This window comes from Panthera uncia (genome assembly GCF_023721935.1).
Source record: "Panthera uncia isolate 11264 chromosome B2 unlocalized genomic scaffold, Puncia_PCG_1.0 HiC_scaffold_24, whole genome shotgun sequence".
NCBI classification, from domain to species: Eukaryota; Metazoa; Chordata; class Mammalia; order Carnivora; family Felidae; genus Panthera; species Panthera uncia.
Window position 1 is genome coordinate 68,829,413 of NW_026057580.1, and position 19,955 is coordinate 68,849,367.

The 19,955-nt window shown below is 41.1% G+C and overlaps 1 long non-coding RNA gene across 1 annotated transcript; it reads right to left on the bottom strand.

The window, feature by feature from the left end:
- Positions 1-12,790: 12,790 nt before the first annotated feature.
- LOC125938799 (uncharacterized) lies at positions 12,791-18,779 on the bottom strand. Its single transcript, XR_007462817.1, has 2 exons — positions 18,024-18,779; positions 12,791-12,954 (listed from the first exon to the last, which is right to left on the bottom strand). It is a non-coding gene; the product is annotated as an uncharacterized LOC125938799 (long non-coding RNA).
- Between the last annotated feature and the right edge of the window lie 1,176 nt (positions 18,780-19,955).

Sequence of the window (19,955 nt, forward strand, 5' to 3'; positions counted from 1 at the left end):
TTTGATTTGTATTTCTCTGATTATGAATGATGTTGAACGTGTCTCATGTGTCTGTTATCCATCTGGATGTCTTCTTTGGAAAAGTGTCAGTTCATGTCCTCTGAACTCCTATGTTCTTCATTTTTTTCTTTTTTCTTCCTTCCTTCCTTTCTTTCTTTCTTTCTTTCTTTCTTTCTTTCTTTCTTTCTTTCTCTTTTTAATGGTGAAAACTTTACACTTAGAATTAACCAACTGGGGGCGCCTGGGTGGCTTGGTCCGTTAAGCGTCCAAATTAGGCTCAGGTCATGATCTCACAGTCCGTGAGTTCAAGCCCCGCGTCGGGCTCTGTGCTGACAGCTCAGAGCCTGGAGCCTGTTTCAGATTCTGTGTCTCCCTCTCTCTCTGCTCCTCCCCTGTTCATGCTCTGTCTCTCTCTCTGTCTCAAGAATAAATAAACATTAAAAAAAAAAATTAAAAAAAAAAAAAAAGAATTAGCCAACTGGACTCAGTTTAAATGATCCAAACTTTGTTGGCAACATCCAGGAAACAAACATATGCCTTCTTCTGTCCATCAGCCTGATTAGGGTGTTGATCCCAGCCATGTCAATGTCATAGAACTTCCTCACAGCCTGATTGATCTGGTACTTGTTGGCCTTGACATCCACAGTGAACACAAGTGTGTTATTGTCTTCTATTATCTTCATGGTTTACTCAGTGGTCAGAGGGACTTGATGATGGCATAGTGGTCACGCTTGTTTTTCCCAGGGCACTCTTCCAAAGATATTTGGGATGTCTTTGCAGCTGCAGTGTCTTGAAACATCAGAAAGCAGGTGATATGTGAATTTTTTTTTCTGTGGCTGTGGACATCTTTCAACATCACTTTTTTTTGGCCTTCAAAGCCTTTACTTTGGCTTTGGAGCAGGGACAGGAGCTTCCTTCTTTGCTTTTGGCACTATCCTTGTAAAAAATCTTCATCTCTTCTTTGGATTCAAGTTACCATCTGGTGTCACTTCCTTTCAGCTTGAAGAACTTCCTTTAGTATTTTTTTATAAAGCTTGTCAGCTAGCAATAAAATTCTCTCACCCTTTATCTGGGAACAGCTTTTTTTTTTGTTTTCATTGTTGAAGGATAGTTTTACTAGATATAAAATTCTTGGTTGAGAGTTTTTCTTTTTTCCTTGAGCAATCTGGATATCTAATTCTATTGTCTTTTGGCCTCCATGGTTTCTGACAAGAAGTTGACCATTAATTATATTGTTCCTTTGCACATGATGAGACATTTTCTCTCACTAGTTTCAAGATTTTCTTTTGTATTTGGCTTCTTATAGTTTGACTATGTCTAGGTGTGAATCTCTTTTTATTGGAGTTTGTTGAGCTCCTGGGTTTGTAGATGACTATTTTCATCAAATTTGACAAATTTTCAGCATTATGTCATGAAATATTTTTCTGCAACTTCCTCTTTTAGCCTTCTGAGACACCAGTTACATGTATATTGATATGCTTGGTGTTTTCCCACCAGTTTCTGGGGCTCTGTTTATTTTTCTGTAATATTTTTCCTCTCTGTTGCTCAGATTGAATGACTTCTAATGATCTGTATTCAAGTTCACTGAGTTTTTCTTCAGTGACCTCTTCTAGTAGATTTTTAAATTTCTGTTATATATTTCAATTCAAAATTCCCATTAAGTTCTTTTCTATAATGTCTACTTCTTTGTTGAGATTCTCTATTTGTCAAGTCATTGTCACTAAACTGTTCTTTAATTCTTAAGTGTGGTTTCCTTTAGACCACACTTATGTTTCTTTAAACATATTTATAATAGCTGTTTTGAATTTTTTTTCCTGATAAATCTAGTTTCTGGGCCTACTCAGAGATAGTTTCTATTGTTTTGTTTGTTTTTTTCCTTGAGTATGGTTCCATTTTTTTTTTTTTTTTTTTGAGTATGAATCAGATTTCCTGTTTCTTTTCAGGTCTCACAATTTTTCTTGAAAATTTGACATTTTGGAAAATATACTGTAGCAACTGTAGACTCTGACTTCTTTTTCTGAGGCGGTTATTTTGTTTTTATTAAGTAGCCTGGACTTAATCTGCAGAATCTGTGTCTCCTGCAGTGTGTGGCCATGGATGTTCCTGCTCAGTTTTTTTGTTTGTAATTCTTATGTTTTAATTTTGACCTTGGTTCCCTAAGCATTTGTCCCTGTGTCTGCACAGTTTATGGCCAGCTGATGATTGGGCAGAGGTTATGCTCAAACATCTTAAGCTTATAAGATCCATCCTCTGCTGATGGATCTGTGTGTGGGTTGAGGAATGCATTCAAAATTCAGTCTGTTTTCAAGTCTGCCTGACTTGCACTTTCTTCCAGATTCTCTTGGCTCTCCCTTGTACAGATGCATAGTTCCCTGGTCAACGAGGGGTGTGTGGAAAACTCATATAGCTTTTTTATGGCTCTCTTATTTCTAAGATTCCCCCATTAAATTTCTGGCTGGTCAGCCATTCACTCCAACAAGGACTGCAGTCTCAGGCTAGCAGTGCTACAGTTTCCTTTTTAAATCCTACTGAGTTTGCTGCTTTTACTGACAACATTGTTGGGTGTGGGTTTTCAACTTTCATTCCAAATCCAATCCACCCCCCTCTGACAGTGATGCTGCTGGTTTTCACAGCCAGAATTGTGCTGGTAAAATTACCAGGCTACATGTGCTGGGGGCACGGGGAAGGGAGCAGCTCCAGGCATAAACGCCACAGATTCTCATCATTTTAATTTTAGCAGCTTTTCAGGACTAAATGCTTCTCAATTTGTTCTTGCCCTTTCCTTGATTTCCCAAGTCCTGAAATTGTTTTGTTTTGTTTTACCATTTTGCTCAGTTTTATACTTTATTTTGGGGGGTGAGAATTCGTCAGCCTTTTCATTCTGCCATAGCCAGAAGTCCCCCACCCCCTAAAATAATTTAAAAATACAATCACACTACACATTTTGTTTTCTACACTGAAAAGTCCATTCTAGATTTTCCATTTCATTTGTGCATTAGGTACTTGGCTTCTTTTAGTTTATTTTCTGAATTCCAAAATTGAACTTTGGGGATCATTATTTACTTTGACCTAGAATCCATTTAAAAACTCAAAAAGTTTTAAATGATCATGTATTAGGAGACTCCTAACTTGGACCCCTTAAGCCTTAGGAGTTGGAGAAATTAGGGACAGGGACAGGGAAGGGCAATTAACAAGATACTTTCAATATTTGAAAAACACCACATGAACATTGTACAATTATCAGAGACAATGCAAAGCTAAACACAATGTCTCATTTCTAAGTTTTGGGCTGGAATTACTTCAGCTCAATATAGGAATTCTGGTAATCTTATGCTGATCAGAGGCTTTTGTTGGTAGATATAAATAGTGCCAGTTAACAAAAGTGGGAGTGTAAGCCAATTATTACCTAATAAAGCAGTTTATTTTAAATATGGGTGTGGGTCCAAGGGAACAAAATAACAAAGGGACCCTTGGAGATAAAATAGATAGAAGCCTCCAATATGGCCCACACCTCCCTGGTACAGATAAGGAAACAGGAAGCCAAGACAGTAGGCCACATGGCAAGTTAGTAGCAGAACCCAAACCAGGGCGCCAGTGTGGCTCCCTCAGTTAAGCGTCCAACTTCAGCTCAGATCACGATCTCACAGTTCCTGGGTTTGAGCCTCATGCAGGGCTCTGTGCTGACAGCTCAGAGCCTGGGGCCTGCTTCAGATTCTGTGTCTCCCTCTCTCTCTGCCCCTCCCCTGCTCATTCTTTGTCTCTCTCTCTCAAAAGTAAATAAACATTAAAAAAAATTTTTTTTTTTTTTAAGTAGCAGGACCCAAACCTACATCTATGGGCAACTCAACTTTCCCTTTAAGCTTATAAACATATTATAGCACAGAGTACACAGCCAGTATCAATTAAGCCCTATGATTTAAATAATATAAGTTATAGATCATTGCTGTCTAACAGAACTTTCTGCAACGATGGAAATGTTCCCATTTGTACTGTCCAAAATGGTAGCCACTAGCCACATGTGGCTATTGGGTATTTGTTTAAAAAAATTTTTTTTTAATGTTTTATTTATTTTTGAGATAGAGAGAGACAGAACATGAACGGGGGAGGGGCAGAGAGAGAGGGAGACACAGAATCGGAAGCAGGCTCCAGGCTCTGAGCCATCAGCCCAGAGCCCGACGCGGGGCTCGAACTCACGGACCTCGAGATCGTGACCTGAGCTGAAGTCGGACGCTTAACCGACTGAGCCACCCAGGCGCCCCTACTATTGGGTATTTGAAATATGCCTAGTGAAATTGAGGAACTGAACTGAATTCTTTATTTAACTTACAGGGGCTAATGTTTTGGAGAATGAAGATGTAAACATTTGTGTCACTCATAAAATTTAATTCCTTCTCTGTTATTCAAAGCATAAGGCGGTTATTTTCAAACTTTAAATCCCAGAATCCATTCTTTTAAAAAACGAAAATATTGTTCCCAAACTAATAAAACACAAACCAGCAGAGCTTACATGAGGGTGGGCATGGAACCCAGCTGCTCCCTCCTCTGCTTTCCACCCTTATCTAGTCTCACCTGCCTGATCCACCCGGGTCCTTGGGCACCTCCTCAGAAGCCCTAAGACTGCACAGAGCATAGTGTGACAATCACCAACAAAAAAATGCAGGACAATAGAGCAGAGGCAGGTAATTCCCCTAACAAGTATTTACTGAGCAGCAGCTGGGAACTAGACACTAGGCTAGATATTACAGGAGTTACACAGGAAATATGGCCCCTGCCATGAAGAGACAGGAAAAGACAATAAAGCTTATCAATAATATCTTAGCCAGATGCTACCCATACCTCGTCGTATTTTATCATCATGTTAGCTCTGTGAAGTAAGTGTTATGATCTTCATTTAGCAGTTTAGTACACTAGGCTCTAAAAGAGAAATAGCTCACCCAGGAACACACACAGTACTGGTCAGGAGGAGCTGAGACCAGGTCTGCCAGACCCAGAGCTATGTTGTACTCCTCTAGGGTTCATCGTCCAGATGGGGGGTGCTGCCTGCACCTGCAGGCTCCCGTGAGCTCCTCTGGGAACTGGAAATGAGAGAAATAATATTACTCTGAGGGTTAAACTGTCATTGGATCAAAGAGATATTCACAAGTAGTTTCCAGAAGCTTCTGCTAGCACCAGATGGAACTATGGGTAGGTCAGCCATAAAAGAACAGGAAAAGAAAGGCTGAGGCCGATAAAGATGGAGCAGACGTAATCACAGTCAGGGGACCGGAATCTGGCAGAGGAGCTGTGTATTTCTAGCCCATAACATAGCCTTCCAGGGCATCCAACTGCAAGATTAATATATCAGTGTGATACTGTGATGTCATAAGAAATATATATTTGGTCTTTGTTCTCAGTTCCTACCACAGCACTCCTAAACGCCTTGTAATTTTCTGAATGATAGGGGTAATAGAAGCATCTTCTGTTATCATATTTTGTCTTAGCCTCTGGTTCTGGACACAAAACCTTCTACGACCCTTGCAATCTCCACAGTAATAAGAGTGTCTTTTCATATGCTAATGAGATGATTCGTGGCTAGGCTCTTAGATAGCTTTAGGATGGGAGGCTGGTCACCAGAAAGACAAAGGCCGGGTATCAGCCCCACTCCCCAAGCTCCAAGGAGAGGAGAGATTGAATTAATCACCAGCAGCTGTTGATTTAATCAATCGTGCCTACATAATGGAATCTCCATAAAAACTTTGAACAGTGGGGTCGAGAGAACTTTCAGAATGTGGAACACATTTGGGAGGGTGATGTGTTCAAGAAGGGCAAGGAAGCTCCATGGCCCCCACTCTCCACCATACCTTGTCCTATGCATTATTTTGTTTGGCTGTTCTTGAGTTATATCCATTATAGTAAACTGGTAATAGTAAGCAAACTACCTTTCTGAGTTCAGTGAGGTTCCTGGCAGATTACTGAACCTGAGGAGGGGTTGTAGGAATCCCTAATTTATGGCTAGTCAGCCAGAAGTTTAAAAGGCCCAGACACATGACTGTCTCTGAAGGGTAGCAGTCTTGTGGAACTGAGCCCTTAAACTGTGGAGTCTTCACTAAATCCAGGAAATTAGTATCAGAATTGAATTACATTTGACACCCAGTTGGTGTCTATAGAGAAACTGAAGAATTTTTTTGGTGTGGAAAACCCCCACTTTTGGTGTCCCAAGTGTTTTGAGTATAAATGGATCATATTAATCAGCATCTTAAGCTTAGAGCCAGAGAATCTTCTGATCGTCCAGCTCCCCAGGTTCCGTGTCCAGGCTCATTATGCCCTCTCTCATGGGTTGCCTACAAGAGAACGACATGCCAGATGAAGGACACTCTCTTCAATGAAGCCTGTCATTGCAGTTCATGCCCATGACCTCTGAGGTAGGCCACTCAGCCATAGTTCATACTTCTTTCTCACCGTAGAGCCTTCTGCTTAGCTGTTCCAAGCACAGAGAGAGTAGGAGCTGATACCAAGTCCATAGCCCAAGAGGTTTCTATCATTGGACAGGACTTCTCATGGTTTTCCATGAAGTTTTGACCATAGGAAGTGAATGTGCCGAGTGAATATTGAGATGTGACATTCAGAGTTGAGTGACCAGCAGAACTCATGGACTCTGCTTGGGCCCAGAAATTAGATTAAACAAAGACTTCCAAGCAGCTATTATAAATATATTCAAAGAATTAATGGAAACTGTGATGACAAAGACTGAATATATACAGAGCCTTGATAGAGAAGGTAGAAACTACTAAGAAGAACAGAATGGGACATTCATTTATGGCATGATGGAGTGAGGAGATCAACACTTCCTCTCACAGAGAATATCAATCAGGACACAACTGTCAAAACATATACATTTACTTCTTAAAACTGAGGAACCCTTTGCTCAAACAGAAATGTAGATGGCAACTCACTTGGTAAATGGAACAAATGAAAACCCCTGATGGTGAAGCAGATCACCCCCTACCCCCAGCTTAACTTGCTGCCTCCCTTGATTAATCTGCAGCACCCTTCTCAGAACCATGGCAATGAACCAGTAAACTGACATTTGGGAGTTGACCTCAGGTTCTTAGGGCCTTTAAAGCTGAGGGTCAGGTTCTGGATTGTCTAATAATAATCCCACCCCCCACTGGCCTTGGTTTAGCTCAGTGGATGTCATTAGAACCTGTTCCCCCATAGGTCTTTTTAGAAATTTGCAGGGACTTTGGGGTAATCTAATGGTTGGAGGGTACTGCTGGCCTACAGCAGGTGAGGGCCAGCATTGCCGAGCACACTAAACCGTGCGGGACTGCACCCCACGTGAAGAATTGTCCTGCAACCCTTGCAACTTTTTTTTTTTTTTTTTGAGAGAGAGAGAGAGAGAGAACGGGGGAGGGGCAGAGAGAGAAAGGGAGAGACGGAGAATCTTAAGCAAGCTCCATGCACAGTGCAGAGCCTGACATGAGGCTCCATCGCATGAACCATGAGATCATGACCTGAGCTGAAACCAGGAGTCCAACACTCAACGGACTGAGCCACCCTGGCATTCGCCCCACCTTGCAACTTTTGAATGTCCTTTCAGTCATTCATTAGGCGAAAATTTTGTTTATAATTATTTGAACCTAGAACGAAACTTACCTTATATATAACAAAAAGTATTTTTTGCAGAATTTTAATAGACACTGAATTGCTAAGGATGAGACTACTACATAAATCAAGGTAAGTTGTATGTTTTTGTTTGTTTATCACTTAGATTGTTTATCATTTGTTTGTCATTTCAGAAAGTCCCATCACAAAAAATGCCATGGCCTGTGGAATTCGAATGGCCAATACCACACACTGCATCTGTGTGCATTGTCTCAGTAGTTCATTGTGGCTTCTACAGCATTGGTGACAAATTTTTTTTGTCATATTGATATACATATTACATATTGATATACATATTGATATACATATTACTTTGCATATTGATATACATATTACTTTATCATAAGTTGCTTTTCCTTTTCTTCTCTTACACCACAGCAAGGGCATTGAATTGATAAATAGATGACCCTTGAATAACACAGGTTTGAACCGCATGGGTCCACTCATATGCAGATTTTTTTTCGATACGGTATGGAACTGCACATGTATTTTCTCTTCCTTATGATGTTCTTAATAATGTTTTCTTTTCTGTAGCTTATTCGATTGTAAGAATACAGTATATAATACATATAACATACAAAGTATGTTAATGGACTGTGTATGTTATTAGTAAAGCTTCCCGTCAACAGTAGGCTTTTAGTAGTTACGTTTTGGGGGTGTCAAAAGTTACACAGGATTGTCAACTGGATGGGGTTGGCGCCGCTAACCCCGGCATTATTCGAAGCCCAACTGTATTTTGAAGGTATATGTGTAGGCCAGTTACCATATCTATGAATGTCACACTAGATAAAGGGGTGTTACGGAAGTATTTCTTATAAAATGGGTTTGTTGGGTGAGACAGAGCTGAGAACCACTGACCTGGACAATACTCTTATCATGTCTACCTTCCTTCCACTCCTTTCACCCAACGGGGGACCTAGACAAAACACAAACTAATAAGAAAATGTAGGGTGCTTCAATTAAATGGCAGAATAAATGGTTCCGACTGGGCGTCTGGGAAGAATCCTTTGGCAAGGCTGTTGAGTGGAGGCTGGAGTAACTGGGGAGGTTCCCCCGGGGATGGACTTCAGCAGGACTGGGATGGGGAGTGGGACTTGGAGGAAAGGAGAGGAGCCTACCCAAGTCTTGCACACGGGGAGAACTCCATACAAACTTGCTGAAGGCAAAGGAAAGAACAGTCTTGGCCCAGACAACGTGCAGCACACGCCGGGCAACCACAGGGAGACACGGGGCTGCTGCGTGCGTTCGACTTCCTTCGACTCTGGGGATGGCAGGCAGTTTGATGATTCACTGTAACAGCACTTTGATGATTGTTTCTCAACTTAGCCTGTCCCCACTGTGAAGGAATAGGTGTTTCCTTTTCTAATTTAGAGACACTAAAAATGGCAGTATTAGAGTCGTTCATTTCAGTGTAAAGGTTGCAGATCCTGGTGATAATGGTAGTAGACACTCAGCTTGTAATAACCTACTGCTTTTTAATAATTAACATTTCAAAAAAAAACATTTAACATTTCCGAAAACAATCCTTTGAATGTTTTATAATTGTGCCAATGCCATATAAGGCTCTGACTAGTTAGAACCCCATGTCTGGATGATTTTGACTGCATATATTAAAAGAGAAATTGATTTTTAAAATAAGGACTATTTATAATGTTCCAGAAGAGAACTCCAGAAATAGGGCAGTCCCAAGGCTGGTAAAATCAGTGATTCAATGCAGTTCTCAAGAATCCTGGCTCTTTCCACCTTTTTTCTTTCTTTTCTTTTTTGAACGTGATTTTAAATATTCATATTTTCTTAGTTGTTTCCAAGTGTTCGAGTTCTCGGTCAGACTTGAAAACACTTTAAAACAAGTCCTTGGCAACCTTCAAACTATTGTTGGTGACCTGGATATCCCTGTGGCCATAATCTTGGGACAAGAGGGCATATAAAAAGTCACCTTTCCATCTCTCCTTTCAGTGGTCCTTGTTATTTCTGAGTGGCCTCTGAGGCTGGCTCCCTTCATGGTCTTGAGATGGTTGCCACAGCTCATATTTAGAAGGCCAGAAATAGAAAATGGAATGTTGGTGTCTTGGTTATCTTTTTAAATTTTTTTTTTAATGTTTATTTATTTTTGAGACAGAGAGAGACAGAGCATGAACGGGGGAGGGTCAGAGAGAGAGGGAGACACAGAATCTGAAACAGGCTCCAGGCTCTGAGCTGTCAGCACAGAGCCCGACGCGGGGCTCGAACTCACAGACCACGAGATCGTGACCTGAGCCGAAGTCGGATGCTTAACCGACTGAGCCACCCAGGCGCCCCTTGGTTATCTTTTTAAGCTTAAAATAAATCCTCCTAAAAACCCTTCCGGTAAGTTTTCCCTCAAATTTTATTGGCCAGAATTGCATTACATGCTCATGCTCGAACCAGTGGCTTAGCAAAGGGAATGAGACCAGTTGTTTGGTTTCATTCAATCACTATTCATCATCTGGAGCTGAGGAGGCGTCCAACCCCCATGGAAGGAGAGGGCCACTCTGGACAGAGTGAACAAATCAGGCTTCTGACAGCAAGGAGGAAGCAGGGAAAGGCCCTAAAGGAGGCAACAGCATTGTCTGCCACAACCAGGGATTTCCAAGTTGGTTTCTACAGAGCATTTTTTGAAGGAAAAAGGAATTCTTCGGTCAAATAAGTGTGGGAAAGAGTTCAGCAGATCACCTTCATGGGATATTACAATATTACATCATATTAAAGGCTCTGAGAAAACCTATACTTCGTATTAAACCCAGAATTTCCCAGATGTACTTGACCATGTAAACGTCTGTTTGTGAATACCTGTGAACAATCCAACAGAAGTAATGTTTCATGAAACGTCTGCTTGTGAGATACTGGGTTGGATACTGGATATCTGCTCAGCTTTTGTAATAATATTTTAAGTTGGATTTGGATGTTAATGAGTTTTATGTGCCAATGCACTTTTAAGAAAATTTTTGACAGTTTTATTTTAGAAAGTTTGCTTCAAGAGCAAAAACGTTGCAGAATTCGTTTGTTCCCTTCTCCAAATCAGAAAGGGTGTGGTGGTGGTAGACTGGAGACTGACTTGTTTGCTGAAACTGGAGCTGGTGTAAAGATCTAGATTCTAGATCTATTGTTTTCATTACTTAGCCTTTGGAGCAAACAAAACTTAATTCTGTTGGCCAGGGTCAGCTCCAGATAAGATGTTCAGACTTACTCTTATTTTGTTTTCCCGCAGAACGCAGGGACAGGAACAATCCAAAGAGACTATCCAAGTCACGTGGTACCTAAACCACTCCAAGGACAACATAATGGTTAAAAGTTTCCAAAATGAGGGTGTGTGGCCTCACTTAGGTCACCAGCCAATTAGAAAGTTTTAATTTAGGAAGCTGTTTCATCTGCTCACTCTGAATCTTCTGTAACTCACTAACAAATGTCATTCAATGTTCATTCCATGCACAGGGCCCTGGGAATTTCCAAGGTGAACAAAACCAGAGGCGTTGGTTCTGCTTTAAACACGTGCACTATCTAGTTGGTTTCAAGATGCAAGTCCAAGTGTTAAAATGATACCAGGAGAGTTAACTGGTGCCGGGCAACTTCACCAGAGAAGTTACCAGAGAGTATTAATCATGACTACATGAGACACACCCTGAATTTCTGCCTAAAAACTTATTTTCCTTCGTCCAATCCTCACTGGAAATAAAGAACGTGTTACAACAAGTTGTACAAGAATTTTTCACATAACTCAGTTGAACCTATAGAGGTTCTTAGAAGAACCTGTAGTTCTTTGGATCATTGTTGTACGCAAGTTCCTATGAGTGACAAGTAATTATATATGAAATCTGTGTACACACATATATTACAATCAATGCTAAGCTCTTTGTTCGTGCCCAAAGAGCTTTTATATACATAGTGTAGATGGGAAAGTGAACATAAATCATTTTCTTGTTTACATGGAAAAAACATGTGGAATTTTTTAAGCCACTGGAAAAATCAAGAAAGTGTTTTTTGAAAAGATTTTTAGATACATGTGTAGAATTCAAATGCTCATGATACAAATATCTTAGGGGGAGAATACCTTTGGATTTTCTGGACCCATCTCCTCTGCTCCCTTCCCTGTTTTCATTTGGACCTTCTTCTCTTTCCTTTGGCCCCGTAACCCATGCCCTGCTCAATTTGGATGATGCTTCCAGCAGTTTCTCCTAAGCGCAGCGCTTTCTGGAAAGGAACTTTGTTTTTTTGGTTTAGAGTTTGGGCCCAGACGGCTCCAACTCGATCAGGTTTTTCCTCCATGGCACTCTCCAGCCTGGAGTCTGGGAACTGCCAGACCCGCTAAAGGCTGCTCTTCTCAGGGGACGCCTCATGTTGTGTCTGTGCAGACAGAGGATTTCTTTCCCTCTCTCTCTCTTCCCTCCTGTCCCTTGAGTGGCAGAGACCTTCCAAACCCCACCTATATGGGCTAAAAAGGCAAAAGTCAAAAGCTATTTTTATTCCTGGTGATCTTTCTCATATGAAGCATACAAAAGTATTGGTAGCTGAGGGGTTTTGCAAATCTCTGGACCATGCCTTTGTGAGATATGATCACTCAGGAGTACAGATGGCGCTTATCAGAACCACGGTGGGGAAATGGAGGAAGTATGTTCTCTTTGGATCCAGACAATGTGGGCGGCTTCTGCTTTACGCTGTAATTGCGTGTCCAGAAAAGACAGTTGCTCTCATTGGTCTAACTACAGCTATAAGTGGCATGGAAACTCAATTTAATGAACTTATTCTCTTTTTAAAGGTTTTATTTAAATTCCAATTAGTTAACATATAGTGTAATATGAGTTTCAGGTGTACAATATAGTGAGTTGAACTTCTTTTATTTTTTTAATTTTTTTTTTCTTTAATGTTTATTTTTGAGAGAGACAGAGACAGAATGCAAGTGGGTTAGGGGCAGAGAGAGAAGGAGACACAGAATCCGAAGCAGGCTCCAGGCTCTGAGCTGTCAGCCACAGGGCCTGATGCGGGGCTCAAACTCACGACTTGTGAGATCATGACCTGAGCTGAAGTTGGTCGCTCAACCAACTGAGCCACCTGGGAGCCCCTAGTTGAACTTATTTCTTATTGCGGTAGGAAAAAAAGAGAAAAGTTAATGGGTGAGGCCACTGAAACACAATTAAAGAGTCCCTTGGTTTTTTATCGTATTTCATTAAAGAATGAACCCAGTGCCTGTTACATAGCCCTCGGCTTATAAGAGCACTCCTTGGTATGACGGGTGGTGTCCTTCTTGCCATTCAAATGGCTGACGGGTAACCTGCGCAGATACAGATGTGTCATTCTCTGTGAAAAGAGAGATCATCAAATGAAGGAGATAAAGGATATTAAACTTCCTATTTATACTACAAACACACATTCAAGCATATAGAAATTTCAGTGGGAAGTGAAAACCAATGGAATCCACATTCCCTGAGAGCCTACTATGAAACAGGTGCCCTGCTGGACACAACACATATTATGTCATTTAATCCTTAAACTGTATGAGGTAGATGCCTTTTTTTTTTTTTTTTGCATTGTATAGGTAATAAAGTGAGATCAGAGAGAGGTTCAGTAACTTGTCCAAGGCTCCACAGCTCAGATGTATAAGTACTAGGTTTCAAACCTAAGTTTGTCTCCAAAACCCATGTTCTTTCTGTCATGCCATGTTGATACGACTGACGGGGAGCTGAATATCACGACTCAATAACTACTTGACACTGTAGATGGTAAGAATTTGGCCTGTGATTTTTTTTGTTTTTTGAAAGTAATCTCTATGCCCAACATGGGCCTCGAACTCGCAACCCTGAGATCAAGAGTCTCATGCTCTACCAACAGAGCCAACCAGTTGCCCCAGCCCTGTGATATTTAGCCAGCTAGTTTTTATGGGGTCTTTTCTGCAATGTGGTGAAAATACAATGGGAAACACCATGAAATCAAATCATGGGGACCTTTGGTCAATCAAGGTTTTCTGTTCTTGGACATAAGAAAGGTACTCCCTCCTCCAAAAATGTCAAGGTCAGGGATTAGTTTCCCCCAAACACTTTTTTTTTTTAATGTTTATTTATTTGTGAAAGAGAGAGAGAGAGAGAGAGAGAGAGAGAGACAGACAGAGTGAAGTGGGGGAGGGGCAGAGAGGGAGACACAGAATCCGAAGCTGGCTCCAGGCTCTGAGCTGTCAGCACAGAGCCCCACGCGGGGCTTGAACCCACGAACCATGAGATCATGACTTGAGCCAAAGTTGGACGCTCAACCGACTGAGCCACCCATGTGCCCCTCCCGCAAACACTTTTGAGGTTACCACTTGGGGTAACTACAGATCTCTTCCGCTCCTACACCTATCATCCTTGTTGATGTTCAGTACACTGGCACCACAGTGCCAAGACGTATACAGAATTTCAAGAAAAATGCACAATTTAGGAAAGGATTGTCAGTAACAAAAGCTGAAGAAGACTTTGTATTTCATGCTCAGTAAACAAAAACAAGATTTTTATACTTCTAGAAGATAACCTATTTGCTTCTCCTTACTTGTAAAGAATGAGATTAATTTAGCACTCAAGCACCACATGGTTGCCTGGCAAATTCAGAAGGGTTAGACTTGAAAACCCACCCCCAGAAAAGGAGGGTCAATGGAGCCAAAGGCCATGCAGAAGAAGAGGAGGCCCAGGAGGGCAGGTAAAAGGACAGAAATGGATCCGCACTAAAAGGAGGACCAAAATAGTTTTTTAAAGCAACAAGACATGACTCTCTGCCTATCAGATTGTAAATCTGTAATGTAAAGATTGCTCAGTTTTAGGAGGGTGAAGGGACAGGGGCGCTCTCATATACGACTGGTGAAAGTAAATTAATACAGTTCTTGTAGAAGGTGATTTGGAAATATATGTGAGAAGTGTATGGTACAAGTCAGTGGTTCTCAAACTTTAGTATGCATCAGAATCACCGAGAGGCTCATTAAAACACAACTTCCTGGGCCCCACCCCTAGAGTATCTGAGTCAGCACTATGGGGGAGAATCTGAGAATGTGCATTTCCAACAAGTTCCCGCATGATGCTAATGTGGCTGGTCCAGGGAATACACTTGGAGAACTACAGGTATAAAGGGTTAGGCATTTGGCTCTGATGCTTATCAGTTGTGTGACTTATACAAGTTACTTAACCTCTCTCTCTGTTTTGTTTTTCATTTATTAAAAATTGGAGACAATGGGGTGCCTGGTCAAACCCCACCGTGGGTGTAGAGATTACTTAAAAATAAAATATTTGGGGGACGCCTGGGTAGCTCAGTTGGTTAAGCGTCCAACGTCGGCTCAGGTCATGATCTCATGGTTTGTGAGTTTGAGCCCCGTGCTGGGCTCTGTGCTGACAGCTTTGGAGCCTGCTTCGGATTCTGTGTCTCCCTGTCTCTCTGACTCTCTCTCTCTCTCTCTCTCTCTCTCTCTCTCAAAAATAAAACATTTTAAAAGATAATAAATTATTTTTTAAATCTGGGGACAACAATAGTGTCTACCTCATACAGCTGTTGTGAGAAGTAAAAGAGTTAATAAATGTAAAATGCATGTAGGAAGTGCTGTGTAAATGTTAGCTCAATACATGTTTTCATAATTTAAAATGCTCATTCTGGGGCACCCGGTGGCTCAGTCAGCTGAGCATCAGACTCTTGATCCTGGCTCAGGTCATGATCTCATGACTCATGAGATCGAGCCCTGCGTCCAGCTCTGCACTGGCAGCACAGGGTCTGCTTGGGATTCTCTCTCTCCCTCTCTCTCTGCCCCTCCCCTGCTTGTGCACTCTTGCTTTCAAAATAAATAAACATTTTTTTAACACTCATTTCTTTTGACTTGACAATTCCAATGTCTAAGTATATATCTTCAGAGAAACATTTATATCACAACCTAGATGCAATAAATTCCTTAAAAAAATTTTTTTTTTTAATCTTTATTTTTGAAGGAGAGAGAGAGTGCAAGTTGGGGAGGAACAGAGAGGGAGGGAGAGAGAGGGAGACACAGAATCCGAAGCAGGCTCCAGGCTCCGAGCTGACAGCACAAAGCCTGACACAGGGCTCAAACTCACGAACCGTGAGATCATGACCTGAGCCGAGCTTAACCAACTGAGCCACCCAGGCGTCCCAATAAACTCGTTTAAAATACAACTTTATAAAATGAACTCAAAAATAGCAAATCTGTATGGCTCTATAATCTTTAAAGTAATTCAATTTCTAATTAAAGTGTTTCTCATAGAGAAAACTCCAGAAGTCCTCACTGGTGTCTTCTACCAAACCATTTAAGGAAGAAATAATACAAGTATTGCACAAACTCTCTCAGACCACAGAAGATAAAACATTTCCCTGGTATCATTTTATGAGTCCTGTATAACCTTGACACTAAACTTGAAAGGAACATCACAAGAAAATTATAGACCAATATCCTTCATGAATATAGATATGAAAAAGTCTTAAAATATTAGCAAATCTGTCATCGAAAACCAACCTCTGGAGACAAAATATGTAATGGGAAGACAGAGTTTGGGTATAAAGAGGAATAATAGCTTTATTGCTTTGCCAGGCAAGGGAGGCTGCCTTCAAAACTGCAAGCCGGCCTCTAGGAACGGGCTGTGGGTTTTATAAGGAAATACAGTATATAACTGGTTTTGACAGGAATTTTGTACTACTGCCAGACTCCTCTGTCCTGTCTTCAGGGTAGTATGGGGTTCCTGAAATGAAAGGAAAGACAGGAGGAAGGGAGGCTGGGGGAAGAGAGGGAAAAGATTAGTGTAAAATCGAGCTTTGCTGAAACATTAGTACAGCCATTTTGGCTTTGGTTCCACTTTATGCTTTTAATTGGTTTCAAGTCAAACCCAGTAAATTAGGAAGATGATAATACACCATGACCCAAATCTGTATTTGTTTCCTATGCCTGTTGTAACAAATTACCACAAACTTGGGGGCTTAAAACAACAGAAGCTTATCCTCAGTTCTAGAGGCCAGAAGTCTGAAGTCAAAGTGTCAGCAAGGCCACATTCCCTCCTGAGGCTAAAGGAGAATTTATCCTTGCCTCTTCTAGTCTCTGGGGGCTGACAGCATTTCTTGGCTTGTGGCTGCATCACTCCAACCTCTGCTTCCATCTTCACATTGCTTTCTCTTTGTGTTTATCCCAGGAACGCAAGGCTGTTTTAACATTCAAAAGTCAGTCAGCGTAGCCCCAGATACACATCCTATATAATTCCCCTCACTTGAGCAGGACTTGTGAATATGATGAAATAGTCATATCAGTGATTACATTATATTATATAAAACTCTGCTGTAGCAGACTAGGTAGGAATTTTCCTGATGACCTTGAAGAAGCCAACTACATGTTGTGGATGGAGCAGGCCACATGGCAAAATAGTCTCTAGGAGCGAAGGATGGCCCTCCACAGACAGCAGACAAGTCCTACAACCACAGAAGCTGAATTCTGCCATAACCTAGTGATCTTGGAAGAGAACTCCAAGCCTTAGATGAGATCAAAGTCCCAGTTACCACCTTGAGATCTGGTAAGACCATGAGCAGAGGACCCAGTTAACACATGACCACACTCCTGACCCACAGAAACTGTGAGATAATAAATTTTGTGTTGTGTTAAGCCAAAAACTTTTTAAAGTTTATTTATTTAAGTAATCTCTACACCCAAAGTGGGGCTCAAACTCACAACCCCGAGATCAAGAGTCACATGCTCCTCCAACTGAGTCAGCTATCCACCCCCTGCCAAAAAAATTTTTTTAAGGTAATTCATCATTGTAACAGCCTAAAGGAGAAAAATCATGTAATCATCTCACATGCAGGAAAAGGGATTTCACAAAATGCAGCACCTGTTTCATGATTAAAACTTGTCAAAATAGAAGTAGAAGGAAACTTCCTCCATTTGACTAAGGGCATCTATGAAAAACCTTTATCTAATACTACCTAATGGTGAAATATAGAATGCTTTCTGAGGCAGAACATTACAAGGTGTTCACTCTTACCAGTTCTATTCAACATTGTATTGGAACTGCTAGCCCATGCATTTAGGCAAGAAAAGTAAATAAAAGGTATTTAAGTTGGAAAGGAAGAAGTGCAACTGTCTTTATTCACAGATGACACAATTGTATATGTAGAAAACCTAAGAGAATCCTCTCCCACAAAACAAAAACAAAACCACAAAGCTATTAGAACAGTGAATTTGGCAATGTCACAGGATATAAAGGCAATATGCAAATCCAATGTCTTTCTCTATATAACAACAAATAACTACAAAATGAAATTTCATCCATCAACAATTCTACCTTCCATAAAACACTAGAGCACAATTCAGCCAAGTTATTTGGAAATTTGTAACAAGGATTGCCTTTTCTCCAGTCTCCAATTACCTGTTTCTTATTTCCATATGATACCTTTACCGTCCGTATTTCTATCAACATTCTGTTCGTGATTATTGATGTGTTCCCTAAGAAGATTCTCTAAGAGAACCTTTCTCTCCAGCTCTCTTCTTTTCTTTCAGAGCAATCACCAGAATTGCCTCTAACATTCCATGTTTCTAGCCTGTGCCTCAGATTCCTCCAACCTCCCCCCATCCACCAGTTCTAAAACCGCGGCCACACTTTTAGGTACTTGTTACAACAGCACCCCATTTCTTGGTACCAAAGTCTGCATGAGTTGCTGTAACAAAATACCATAGGCTGGGTGGCTTAAACAATGAAAATTTACTTTCTCACAGTTCTGGAGGCTGGAAAGTCCAAGATCAAGGTCTGGCGGGATTTGGTTTCTGGTGAAGGCTGTCTTCCTGGCTTGCAGATGTAGCCCTCTTGTTGTGTCCTCACATGGTGGGGAGAGAAGGCTGTGGGGAAAGAGAAGAAAAAGGGGGGAGGGGGAGGGTGGCATGCAAGGAAAAAGGGAGAGGGGAGAGAGCTGTCTGGTGTTTTTTCTTACAAAGAAACTAATCTCATTAGATCAAGGTCCTATCTTTATGAATTCACTTGACTTTCATTACTTCAATAAAGGCCTCATCTCCAAATATAGCCACACTGGGGATAAAGGTTTCAACATAAGAATTTTGAAGGAATACATTCAGTTCACAATAGCATCTTTATGTGAAAAAACTCAGCAGTACTTTATGAAAAAGTCTAAGCAGCGGAAAAAGTCTGAAAAAGAAAAAGGAATGTACTGAATACATCTTAATGTTTTAAGTCAATATTTTCTTTTATTTTTTCTTTTTAATATGAAATTTATTGTCAAATTGGTTTCCATACAACACCCAGTGCTCATCCCAACAGGCGCCCTCCTCAATGCCCATCACTCACTTTCCCCTCCCTCCCACCACCCATCAACCCTCAGTTTATTCTCAGTTTTTAAGAGTCTCTTATGGTTTGCCTCCTTCCATCTCTGTAACTTTTTTTTCCCCTTCCCCTCCCCCATGGTCTTCTGTTAAGTTTCTCAGGAACCACATAAGAGTGAAAACATATAGTATCTGTCTTTTTCCGTATGACTTATTTCACTTAGCATGGCACTCTCCAGTTCCATCCACGTTGCTACAAAAGGCCATATTTCACTCTTTCTCATTGCCAAGTAGTATTCCATTGTGTATATAAACCACAATTTCTTTATCCATTCAACAGTTGATGGACATTTAGGCTGTTTACGTAATTTGGCTATTGTTGAAAGTGCTGCTATAAACATTGGGGTACAAGTGCCCCTATGCATCAGCACTCTTGTATCCCTTGGGTAAATTCCTAGCAGTGCTATTGCTGCGTCATAGGATAGATCTATTTTTAATTTTTTGAGGAACCTCCACACTGTTTTCCAGAGCGGCTGCACCAGTTTGCATTCCCACCAACAGTGCAAGAGGGTTCCCATTTCTCCACATCCTCTGCAGCATCTGTAGTCTCCTGATTTGTTCATTTTAGCCGCTCTGACTGGCGTGAGGTGATATCTCACTGATAAGGAGTGATGTTGAGTATCTTTTCATGTGCCTGTTGGCCATCTGAATGTCTTCTTTAGAGAAGTGTCTATTCATGTCTTCTGCCCAATTCTTCACTGGATTATTTGTTTTTCTTACTTGACACATCTCCAAAGGCAAGGGAATTAAAAGCAAAAATGAACTATTGGGACCTCATGAAGATATAAAGCTTCTTTTTTTTTTAAATTTTTTTTTTCAACGTTTTTTATTTATTTTTGGGACAGAGAGAGACAGAGCATGAACGGGGGAGGGGCAGAGAGAGAGGGAGACACAGAATCGGAAACAGGCTCCAGGCTCCGAGCCATCAGCCCAGAGCCTGACGCGGGGCTCGAACTCACAGACCGCG